Source organism: Rhinolophus sinicus, linkage group LG06, assembly GCF_036562045.2.
Source record: "Rhinolophus sinicus isolate RSC01 linkage group LG06, ASM3656204v1, whole genome shotgun sequence".
NCBI lineage: Eukaryota > Metazoa > Chordata > Mammalia > Chiroptera > Rhinolophidae > Rhinolophus > Rhinolophus sinicus.
Window position 1 is genome coordinate 99,678,373 of NC_133756.1, and position 12,594 is coordinate 99,690,966.

General features: G+C 33.7%; 1 long non-coding RNA gene across 3 annotated transcripts in view; it reads left to right on the plus strand.

Moving 5' to 3' along the window:
* The window catches only part of LOC141572197 (uncharacterized), an 839,411-nt gene that overhangs the window by 399,114 nt on the left and 427,703 nt on the right, over positions 1-12,594 (plus strand). Inside the window, exon 6 of one of the 3 annotated variants that reach the window (XR_012497418.1) lies at positions 6,027-6,875. The exons of the other annotated variants lie outside the window; for them this stretch is intronic. This is a non-coding gene — a long non-coding RNA (uncharacterized LOC141572197). Of the gene's footprint in view, positions 1-6,026; positions 6,876-12,594 lie in introns of those variants that run through there. 3 annotated transcript variants of the gene reach the window in all.

Consider the following 12,594-nt stretch of genomic DNA (forward strand, 5'->3'; position numbering starts at 1 on the left):
CTAGAAATCAATAATGATATCCGTATGCAAAATCATACCCTGGAATACAATAATTGGTTTTGCTGAATTTACAAGGAACTTGCAATGATGAAGAATTCTTGGCCTTCTTTGATGCATAAATATCATAAATTTGCTACCAGTACATAAAATTTCTTGTACCTTGTATATGTTCTTGTGTTTTTTAATTATTTGTTACATAAAATTTATTGTACCATACTATGTTAAAAATAAATGCTAAAATTCCTTTATAATACAAAAATACAAATATCAAATGTAAACAAATAAACATTTGAAGTAAAATTAACAAGAAAGATTTTTTTTCCCTGAAAGTTTGGGCCAAAAACCTGGATGCATACTATACATGGGAGTACATCATATATGGCAAAATACGGTACATTGATCAGCCAATGCAATATGAATAGATACTGCTGCAAGACTGAAATCTCACACAATAAACTCCTCTGATTCAGGTCAGATCTTAACTGGTTTTCATTGTTATTTGTCTTCATGTGCCCTTCAGAATGCACTAAAAAAAAAAAAAAAAAAAAAAATCATCTGAGGTTATGTGAAGAATATGAAGCATAGATTGTCAAACTTACTAGCATTTTCTCATGAAAGCCTTTGAAATTAATAACAAAGCCTTGATTTGAAATCTGTGTTTAATCACACACTGTAAAGAAGAGGGTAATTAGACTCACACAGCTTCTCTAACCTGTCGACAACAAACGGTATTTTCCAACTCGATGCAGCTTTTTTTCAATGTCCTGGATGAGTGCCAGGAATACTGTGATGCAGTTGCGGAGTTTGAACCGGTTATACAGTGGTCATTGGTAACATATGGATCTGTTACTCTTTGTTGTTATTATTAGAGATGATGATAACAATGCTTGATCATAAAATATTTGAAAGGGAGGAAGATATCGTTTGTTTTTTATTATTGATTTCCTAAAGAATTGAGTATTATGTGACTGCTATTTCTTCATAGGATGAAAGTAAATATTAGGACAAAAATTATAGTACACTTCCAAGAAGAATCTCAGTATTGAATTTTTCTACATTTATCTAACTGCAAGTAGTACCAGGTGCTATATATGCATATACATACATGCACTTTATGTATAACTTAATGATTCCTGACATAAATAAATTGAACATAGCCTAAAGGGCTTTCATAAATGTCTTCCCTCTTTCAGACTCATCCACAAAAGTATTCAAAATAGACACATGTCATAATAATTAAGTACAAAATATTCCAGATGGTTAGCATGATTTTTATAATTCACAATTTCCAATTTATATAAACAGAGTAACATTAAACTTAAATTAAAGCAGTGAATTTGATTCATGAGCACCTCAAACATATGTTCTACCTTTTACTATTTTTAAAAAGACCGGAAAAATCAGAAAAGCCAACCAAAAATATCAATATTCTCAATGCTCTCACATTTAAAATACTTAATGTTTCTGTTTCCTTCAAATGTGTTTTACTATGGAAAGGTATCATGCATACCTTTAGTGGAACTACCCATGCTACAACATAGCTCGTTTCTGGTTGCCACCTGTTGTGCACTGAAACTCAGGAATAGTTCCACAATATTTCACAACTTAAGTTAGAGATTTTAATGTGGAAAAGATAAAATTGCAAGTCATAGATCATCAAGAAAAAATACATGACAAGATATGAAGAGTTATGAATGAGTCTCTCATTCTTGCATTATTCCATGGGCATGCAATAGCCGGGGCCTCTTGGTGGATAAATCTAGTAAATAAGCTTGTGTTCAAGTGGAGTAATTGTTTCCTATTCTCCCATTGGTCTCCTGTCTCATAAGGTAAGCACAGAAGCAAACTTTCAGGGGAAGAAAACTTACTCTGGTTTCAGTAATTCTGGATATGGATGGTGGATATTGATAGAAGTTGTCCAAAAATGTAAACATCCAAACACTTGGAAACATTGGGCCCAAGGGGAAGATTCATTCTCCCCTGCTGGCATGATGGAAGCCATAACTTTCCTGGTAATTTGAGCTTGGTCCAACCTCTTCAGGGGTAGGAATTTTCTTTCTGAACAATTCTCATTATTTTATAATAATTTTCATAGGTGACATTTTCCCCTTATTTATAAAGGCTTCTAATCAGAGGTAAATAAATTGATTTACCCTAAAGATAATGGATCATCTGGCTAATCACATTCTTATATAAGTGACTACAGAAAGGATGTACTGGAACACAAATCCTAAAATCTGGATACAAAACGGATGTATATAGATGCTTCAAGCAATTTGTTGTTGACTCTTAAGGGTGTGTGACATTGATTTTGTTGAATCTCAAGCAAAAAAAAATAAAAACTTCAGATATCAGGGAAAAGAGTTGAAATGTAACACAGAAAAAAAATTGCTTGATAAGCCCATGTTCTTCTCAACAAAAATCCATAAGACCCTTCTGAGAGGAAGAAGAGTTTTTTAGTCATGTGTGGTTTGCAAACCAGGAAGACATAACCTGAAAGTGCACACCACCATAGGGGAGTTAGGGCAGACTTTTTAAAAGCAAAAATTGCAAGAGCTGACTTTTCAGGGAACAGGTTAATAAGAGAAGTAAAGTCGAAAGTATGCATACACATTCTCTGATTGGTTAGGTGATGGGGCTTTCTAGTCTTAGCTAAGGGGTGTCAGGAGATAAATGCCAATAGGTGGTGTCATAAGAAATGGTCGTCAGGGCGTGTCACTAGACATGGGCCAATGCCTCAGTTTCCCTTAGAGCTTACAAATAAAATGTGTGTAACGAGCTTTGTGGTTAAATGGACAATATAGAGAGTGCAAGCTCTCAAGAAGAGTCAGAGTCCAAATAGCAAAGCTGTTAGTCATGCAAGCAGAGTCAAAGACCAAATTGTAAAAAGTCCAAATATTTGGCTACAAAATTATGATGTTAAAGTGCAGATTTCCCCCTTATCATCAAACCTCGGGGTATGTGGTGGTGCTGATGAATTACAATTCTTTTTAACTCCCACTCTCTTTGACAGAATTGTATAGCTCCCTGCTGTCAGTCCCTCTTGCCCACAGGGAAGGGAGATAAGGTTAAAGTTTGATGAGGGTCTTAGTGCTAATGGCCATAGTCTGCAAGGGTTGAGTGATTAGCATACAATTGATTGGAGTGCTAAAATTTAAAGTTTGTTAAAGTATGTGAGGATTATTTTGATAGTTGTAATGTGAAAATAGTAAGAAAGGAGTACATATTGTTCAGATTTACAAAGATAAGGTAGATGCAGTAGCCTGATGGATCATTTCTGTTCTTTGTGTTACAGTTATTTCAGTCTTTACAGTTGACTTTAAATAGCAAGAAAAACTATCAACTTTAAGCTTGAACACTATGAATAGGATCAGGAAACTTACCAATATCATGACAATGATTTGTAACAAAGATCAGGAGAAAGTTTCTTTTCCAGAAGGTAACCAATGAAACAAGTCATGCAATAGGTCATCTTTCCTTACTTCCTGTAGCTATCTGGCTTGTTGAGTGATTCCCCCCATGTCCCCCCATCAGGTTTCTACTCCTCCAGAGGTGTTTAAATAAGTACAGCAAGTAGTGTGGGCAAGAGCACAGATCCACCTTGTTTGGCCAGCAGGTAGTCGAGTGCTACATAATTGTCAAGGGCTACCCAAGCAGGAGAATGTAGATATTTTTGCTGAGCAGCAATGGCTTTGTCCATTTCCTCAGTTATATATGCTGTGGTAGAGGATAAGTTTCTGATCATATTTCTATTAATGTATACACCACCACTTGGGATTAGTATGCTGAATATACTTTGTCTTATGCTGTCATCATAACCAACTAACGTCTCTCTTTGGGATCTAATTATTTTCTTTTAGTCTTGTTGAAATGGCCTTTAAAGTGATTTCCTCTATAGAAGAACACAGAGTTTTCATGATGGGTGCTGTTGATTCTTGAGTAACGTCTACCTGAAAGGTGAAATTGGAGGAGGGTTGGTCTAGAAAAACAGTAACATTGGGAAGAGTGTCAAAATTAGTAATAGGAGCAACTAATGGTAAATATTGGTCTTCTGTTGATACAGAGATTTGATTATATGTCCAACAATCAGAGAGATTACTTCCCTTAGTAGACTTTTACCAAAATATGATCCTTCTAAGTGTGAGTGTGAAAAGAGATAAGAAGAAAAGGGTGATCAATTTTGTCATCATTATAATCTGCAAAGATTTAAACAATAAGAAAACAGTAAGGAGTAGCAAAAGCACAGTTAATTTTTACAAAGCAAATTATTTAGTTTATGGGAAGACACAATACAGAACAGGTAATGTAAAGAAGGTGATTATGAGGATGAAGGGGAGATCAGGAGACATAGAACAAATGGGAGATTTTGAGTGTAGGAATGTTATAATCCACATTCTGCTTGAACAGAAAGAACCAAGAGGAATATTAACATCTTTCCTCTCCCCTTAGTCCTTATAATATTATGGCTGCAAAGAAAAAATCAATAGGTTAAATCTCAATGCCCTTTCAAGCCTGCTTCATCAAAGAAGTTTCCAGTGTATATTAGCTTTTAAACATATTAATCTTAGTTGGAGCATAAACTCAAAATTTGATTAAAAAATACTCAGAGTCCTTGTTTGCCAGAAGATTTCTATTTACCTCTGTTTGATTTCATATCCTCTCATTCAAGGAACTCCTGTTAATACTGAATTAGAACATTTCATATAATTTTGTTGAGAACCTTCTATGAATGAGATTGTGTTTCAAGTGGTTAACTTATCAAATGGTCTCAATGTATTAATAAATTGATCCTTATATTAAAAAAAAAAACAAAAAACAAAAAACAAACAAACAAACAAAAAAAAACACGTAGGTTACGCTACCTTTAAGTTGGGAAAGTAAGATCCAGGAGAGAAAGATAAACTATGAAAAAACAGTGACTAAAAGGAGACAAGTGCATCACAATTGTCCCTTTTGAAAGCAAACTGGGATTTTTCCCAAATCTTTCCTCCTGGTTAAACTATATGAAAGAGAAAATACAAGGTGTGAATGAAAAATACATTGAATGTTGCTGCTGAATGCCATCTGATGGAAAGGCAGGGATCTTCAATATGGGAATCAGCGTGGCAAACCTTAGTAACAGTGTGTGACAAGTTTCAACTTGTTTGGTGCAGTCAGTAGAGTGTGAGCTACGGTTGAGAGAAGGTGTGTTTTAAAGTGCTCCGTAAGTTATGGATCACAAACAACACATTAATATGAAATTTTGATTCAAATGGCAAAAAGTGCTAAAGAAACACACGGAATGTTAAAATTAGTTTATGGTGATGCTGCACTGATCATGAAGATGGTTTACAAGTGGTTCAAGTGATGGTTGTGAATCAATTGATGATGAAGAGATATTGGGACATCGTTCAATGTCAAAAACCCAAGAGAATGTTGAAAGAGTAAGGGAAATGATTCAATCAAACAGGATATTGACTATTATGGAAATTTCTGAGGATCTGAACATCTCTTATGATTCCATTCAAAGCATTTTAACAACAGATTTGAACATGGAGCAAGTGAGTGTGAAATTTGTCCCACATGTTTTAACTGTCAAACAAAAGCAACAGCATTTGTCAGTTTCGTTGGAGTTGCAAAATTGTGCCACTTCAGATTCCAGCTTTTTAAGACATGTCATCAGGAGAGATGAAACTTGGGTCTATGGTTATGATCCTGAGATAAGGTACAGAGTTCTCAATGGAAGTCACCCTGTTTTCCTCGTGTGAAAAAAGTGTGCCAATCAAGATCTACGAGTAACATCAAGGTGATGCTAATTGATGGAATTGTGCAAGTTGAGTTTATACCCAGGAACACTATGGTGAACTCTCAATATTATAAGGGCTAGTAGAGTGTTTAAGAAATGATGTGTGTAAAAAGTAGCCTGAGAAATGGTCAAACAGTCTCATCCTCCATCATGGCAACACTCTGTCGTACATCACTTCCGGTACAGTAATTTTTTGTCATATAAAAACATTACAGTGTGTCCTCATCCACTTTTTCCACAGGATCTGGCATCATGTGACTTCTGGCTCTTCCACAAAGTCAAAATGACCATGGAAGGTAAATGTTTTGAATCGATTTTGGAATCGAGGCAGCCAAGACAGTACAACTAAAGACACTCAGGAAAGAGGACTTCCAGAACTGCTTCAGAAAGTGGCAAGAAGAATGGGATAAGTGCGTTCAAAGTGAGGGGGAGTGTTTTGAGGGGGATTTTTTGAGGGGGATTAATGGCAATGTGTCTTTTACGGTAATTTTTTTTTTTAATTTAAACATTCACTGTATATTTGATCACACCTTGTAATCATGTTATTCTCTCTTACCCATGCTTGCATGTGTGTATGCATGCATGTATAAACAATCTGTGTATCCACATATTTCATATATATTGAGAGAAAAGAAAAAAAGGGAGAGATAAAGAGTCAGTCTCAAAATGTCTTAATATCCTTCCACTCTTTGGGAATTAACTACAGTATTTATCAATTTGAGAAATAGAATTATTTCACATTTTAGATATCTGTAATAAATGACATCTTAAAATAACTGTTATCCAGATGGTTGTTGTATCATAATTTTTATTCCTGTTGGCATCACCAGACAATTACACTCCTCCAGAATTCAGTCATCAAAGCATTTAAGAACAATTTGAGTAATAAATAAAAGTCCTGTCCTGATTATTTCTGAAAAATCTCCCATTGGACAATACTGGTGGAAATAAAACTCAAAGTTTGCAGAATTTGTATCAGCCCCTTGGCAGAATATCCTTTAGACTTATTCTGTAAGGGAGTATAAGCACTGACTGTATGTCGATAATGAACATCTGAAATGTAGCTGGTATAAATTAAGATATTATGTCACTGAAAATATTCACCATTTTTCAAAAATTAATGTAAAATATATAAAATATATCAATAATTTTTGTTTTCATGACAAGATAAAATGATAAAATATTGGATATATTGGGTTAAATAAAATATAAATTTAAATAAATTAAAATTAATTTGTTTTATATTTTTAAATGGTGTTATAAGAAAACTTAAAATTACACATATGGCTCACATTATATTACTTTTATACAGTGTTGGTTTAGACCATTTGGGACATTTTTTGGAATAATGATGCATCAAATGCATTCTGTTGACTAGAGGATGGTATTTGATGGAAAACTTAGATTTCAGTGACTCTAGTCAAAAATTATTCTAAATGTTTCAAATATAAGTATAAAGAAGTTTTGGGTGGTTTATTTTTGTTTGTTTGTTTTTTCCCCCAAAACTTGACTCAGTATTGCCCATAATCCATTCTAGCTGTCATTAATGTTTATAAACAAAATTTTAGTAGAACATAGTCATGTCTATTGGATTGCATTTGATCAATAGCTGCTTTTTGTTCCAACAGCACTAGGGTAGTTATGCTAAGACCCTATGGCTTCAAAATCTAAAATATTTCCTATCTGGATCTTTACAGACCACGTTTGCTGACCCCTGCCTTAAATAATTCACTTGCTGATAGTTCCCTTTTTCTGTTTGCACAGAAGTGATAAATCCATATACAAATTTAAGTACAAAATGAAGTCTAAATAATAAAATAACTTTGGGTATTGTCAAATTAACATGTTTTTTCTGAGAGTTTATAATGCTCTGTGTTACTATTATATCAAGTCTTAAAATTGATAATTTAGATCAAGAATGTATTGCTTTCTTGTTTATATAAATAAATATGAAAAATTTATTTGTTTAGTAAATAGATGTTGAAAGATTTCTATATACTATGCATTGTTTTTGATAAATATATAAAATGAATTATATAGAATAAATTACTACTTAACTACCCTGTTTCCCTGCAAATAAGACCTAGCAGGACTATCAGCTCTCATGTGTCTTTTGGAGCAAAAATTAATATAAGATCTAGTCTTATTTTATAATAATATAAGACCGGGATTAATATAACATAATATAGTATAGTATAGTATAGTATAGTATAGTATAGTATAGTATAGTATAGTATAGTATAGTATAATACCAGGTCTTATATTAATTTTTGCTCCAAAAGACACATGAGAGCTGATGGTCCGGGTAGGTCTTATTTTCAGGGAAACACGGTAGCAACTAACAATCTAGAAGGAAAAAGGCAGAACACACAATTGCAGTTGTTAAATGACATGCAAGTGTAAGGAAAAGGAAGTTTTTCATATTTAGAGAAGGATAATTAGTTATTTAATAAATTATGTGGGAGCAGGCAATTAGTATTCTTGAGAATTGATATTGGATTGTCTCACAAAGAACACTATGAAAAAAATTCAAAAGAATCAAATGCAAAAATATTTAAAAATGAAATATATTAAAACAAGTGTGACTTTTTTTGTGTTATTTTGGAAAGGGGAAAGTTTTTATAGAATTTAAAATCTAGAGGTTAACAGATTTAACCAGAAATTAAAAGTGGAAGCATCTTTAAGTGTAAAAAATGTAATACTTTCTAAAATGGCAAATAAATTGGAGGAAAATAGTTATAACTATTATTATAGAAAATAGCTAATGCCAAAGGGGAAATAATGGAAATTTTCCCCTCAACTAAATTTCTGCTATGGAGTGTTATGGTGGAGAGAACATCATAGAGAAAGCATAGTACAAATTGGCCCACCTTTCCTCTTGTTCTTTCACTGAATAAAAATTAGTGCCTGCAACCTGTGAAATTCAACAATGTTGGGCAAAGAATGACTATGGAATTATAACATCAGCAACTATTTGAACCACTCAAAACGAGAGAGGTTAAATTTCTAGCCCATTAAATTAGAGAACCCATATTGACTACTTGGGACATTCAGTGGATAAGCAGAGATCTTAGTAGTTTACACCTTCCAGAGTAAAATTTACTCTGTGATTGATCTAATATAAAGACCAAGCTGATACTCAATAACATTAAATGCCTTTCAAGACAAATTTTAGTACTTTTAAGGGAAGCTAACATTATTCAGATATGTAACAATATAATATTGAAATGAATGATATAATGTAATTAATTAGAAGACAAAGAATTTCAAGTAGCTCTTACAAGGGTGCTGCAAGATATAAAGGAAATGATAAGTATAGGAGTGAGAGAATTTAAAGACTTAAATAATAAAACAAATGGAAGCTCTAGATCAAGAATAAAAAGTATTAAATGAAAATTTCACCAGATCAGTTTAACAGCAGAAGAGAAAAACAGTGAATTTAGAAGCATAGGAACAGAAACTAACCAAAACAAAGGACAGAAAAAGCTGAAAAAACTGATAGGAACATCAGTACCCTATGGAACCATAATTATAATGGAATCTAGAAGGAAGGGATGACAAACATTTTTGAACAAATGATGACATAAAAATGTTCCAAATTTGATGAAAACTAATAAACTCATAGATTTAAGAATGTCAATGAACCCAAAGTAGAATAAACAAATAGATAAATTATAATTAATTATCGAAATGTAAAATAAACTGAAAATATTAAAATTAATCAGAAAATGGGGACATTGCATGCAGGAGAACAAAAATAAGAGTTATTGGTAGTTTCCTCTCAGAAAAGACACCACTCATTAAACAATGCAATAATGTCTCTAATATACTAAAAGGAGGGGAAAATAAAAAGTGGGCAATATAGAGTTCTATATTGAGCAAAAATATCCTTCAAATACTTTTCAGACCAATATAAAGGTATTTTTCAAATGACCAAAAATTAAAGATTTTGTTACCTACAGTACTGTGCTATAAGAAATGTTCTTCAGAATTTACAGCAGATGAAAACTTACACACACAAAAGTGAGAAGCCCTGAAAATTATCAATATATAGATAAATGTAAAATACTTTTATCTCACTTTTTTAACTTCTTCAAAGTATTATATATTTGACAGTTTAGAGTAACACACACACACACACACACACAAACAGACACACACAATGTATTTCGCATAAATCCAAAGGTAGACCATGCGACTAATAGAAATTATAGAACGATATAAAAGTGATAATGGAAAACAGAGAGAAGTATGTTTTCAATGAAATTATTGAAAAAATTATCCATACATAAACAAACCAAATTTCCAGATTGAATATTCCTTTTGATTGCATACCAAAAATCACTTATATAGTAATTGACATTAAAATGGCATCTATTAATTCTTGCAACAGGCAAATCCAAAAATATGGAAGACAGTGAGGCAAATCTTCAAAATTCTGAGCATAAATTATTTCCAACCTAAAAGTATACAATCAATTAAGCAAATATTTAATCAAGCACAAAGGTAGAAATAAGACAATTTTAGACGTGCATGTTGTGTCATTCAGGGTTTAGTTTCACAGGATAGAATCTTTTCTGTCTACTCTATGTATAAAGGGATTAATGATAAGTACTAAACTGCCTAAAAAAGGATTAAAAGTGCTGATAAGAAAAACTTAGCATTCACCTTTAAGTAATAGTATCTAAATCCAAGTGTATTAGTCAGGGTTCTCCAGAGAAACGGAACCAATACCACACACACACACACACACACACACACACACACACACACACGCGAAGGTTTTATAATCAAGAATTGGATCATGAAATTATGGAGGATGACAAATGCCAAGATCTTCTGGGTGAGTTAGCAAGCTGGAAATACAGGAAAGTCAATGGCGTACTTCCAGTTTAAAAGCTGGCAAGCTCAAGACCCAGGGAGAATTGATGTTTCATTTGTAGTCCATAGGCAAGAAAAAGCCAATATGGTAGTTCAAAGACAGTCAGGTAGGAGGAATTCTCTCTCCCTCAGGGAAGAGTCTGACTTTTGCTCTATTCAGGCCTTCAACTGATAGAGCCAAGCCGACTGGTATTAGAAAGAGCAATCTGCTTTACTCAGTCTACGAATTCAAATATTAATCTCACCCACAAATATCCTCACAGACACATCCAGAATAATGTTCAACAGAATATCATGGCACCCTGTGGCACAGTCAGATTAACCTATACAATTAACTGTTACACTGGGTCACAAAACCAGGTATCATGGGAGCTAATTTTGCAATCTGAGAACTCTGCTGCCATAATTTGAAAGCTATCAGTACAGCTACAGGCTCTAGAACCATGTACAACCAGTTACTAAGAGCTTTGTGTATGTGGTCAGAGCAAGAACAATGCCATAAAAATCTAAACTCCTTTGTGATTTTATTTGTCACCAGAAATATGAAAACAAAATGTGTCACCTACCTTATTTCTGACTTCCAAATCTTATGTGTTAATTCACCACAGTCCACTTCTGTGATATTCCTCATCCATAAGCTTGCACATGTATCTTCCCATACTTAACCACCTAAAACTGTCAACATCACCAACATGCTCCTATATTACACAAAACAACTATTCCTGGCACAAGTACACGTATGCTCATAATCACCCCATGCGGAAAGACCAAAATCTTCTCAGACATGATAAAATCCAAACTGTAAAATAGAGGAAAAGGAGAGGGGGGAGTAGATGAGGTGGAATATACAAGGCTTTACTATAACCATCATTTTTGCAACTAGTCATGAGGTTGCCGTTTTTGTTTATATTTTTTTTCTTTTGTTATCCATTCCATGTCATCTTTGCTCTCATCCAAAACATAAGCTTGTCACAGTTCTTCACAAGTCTGAGTGACCAAAATTTTATTATTGGGAAGGTCTGAGCCCTTTAGAGTCTGTATTTGATTTCTGTAAACTTCAAATACTTTTGTCAATGGGCATCACAGTACTAGTAAGTAGATGGGCTTTCGATATAATGTATTTCTCCTTGTATAGCATCACATCCAATTTCCTGTTGATTATCTGGTTAAATCATCCCAGACACCAGAATATCCTTCTTTTTTCTCTTCTGTTTCAGTGGCAGACTGTAAAGGTAGCAGTGTAAACATTCAATGAAATACAAATATTATAGTTCTTCAGAGGTTTTAAGACCTCTGAAACCGGAAGCAAAATTTGTGCTAGTGTGTCATAAGGAAGAGTGCCTCTTGCCTTAACTTTTTTTCCTTGATGCATATATTATGGTGGTGGGAGAAACAGCACCATATTTAAGTGACAGCTTCAAAGCATATACAAAATTTTCTAGGATAACATTGTAATCCTGTACTATCTCTCAGCTGACTATAGCATGTAATTTTTCAGTTGGCCATTCCACATTTTTAGACCAACTAATTCTGGATGATGGGCGACAAGAAATGGCCGGTGCCTATCAAGAATGTTAGCATAACATCTTGCTATTTAGTGTATTAAAGTGAATTCTCTGGTAAACAGTAATACTTTGTAGGAATCAGAAACAAGAATCAGGATGCTCAGTAAGTCCTTGGATGGTATAGTTCCCAGAAGCTTGGCATGCAGGGAAAAATGATATTCAAAATAAGTATCCATTCCAGTGAAAAACATTGTTCTCCTCTACATTTTGGAAGGTATCCAACATGGTTGAATTGACACAGGTAACTAACTAGTGCCATGGTGGATTCTGCTACTGGATTCTGCTACTGGCAGATTGGATACAACAGGACTGTAACCACTATTACTTTAGCTGGATCCACTAAAACACTGGACCCATTTTTAT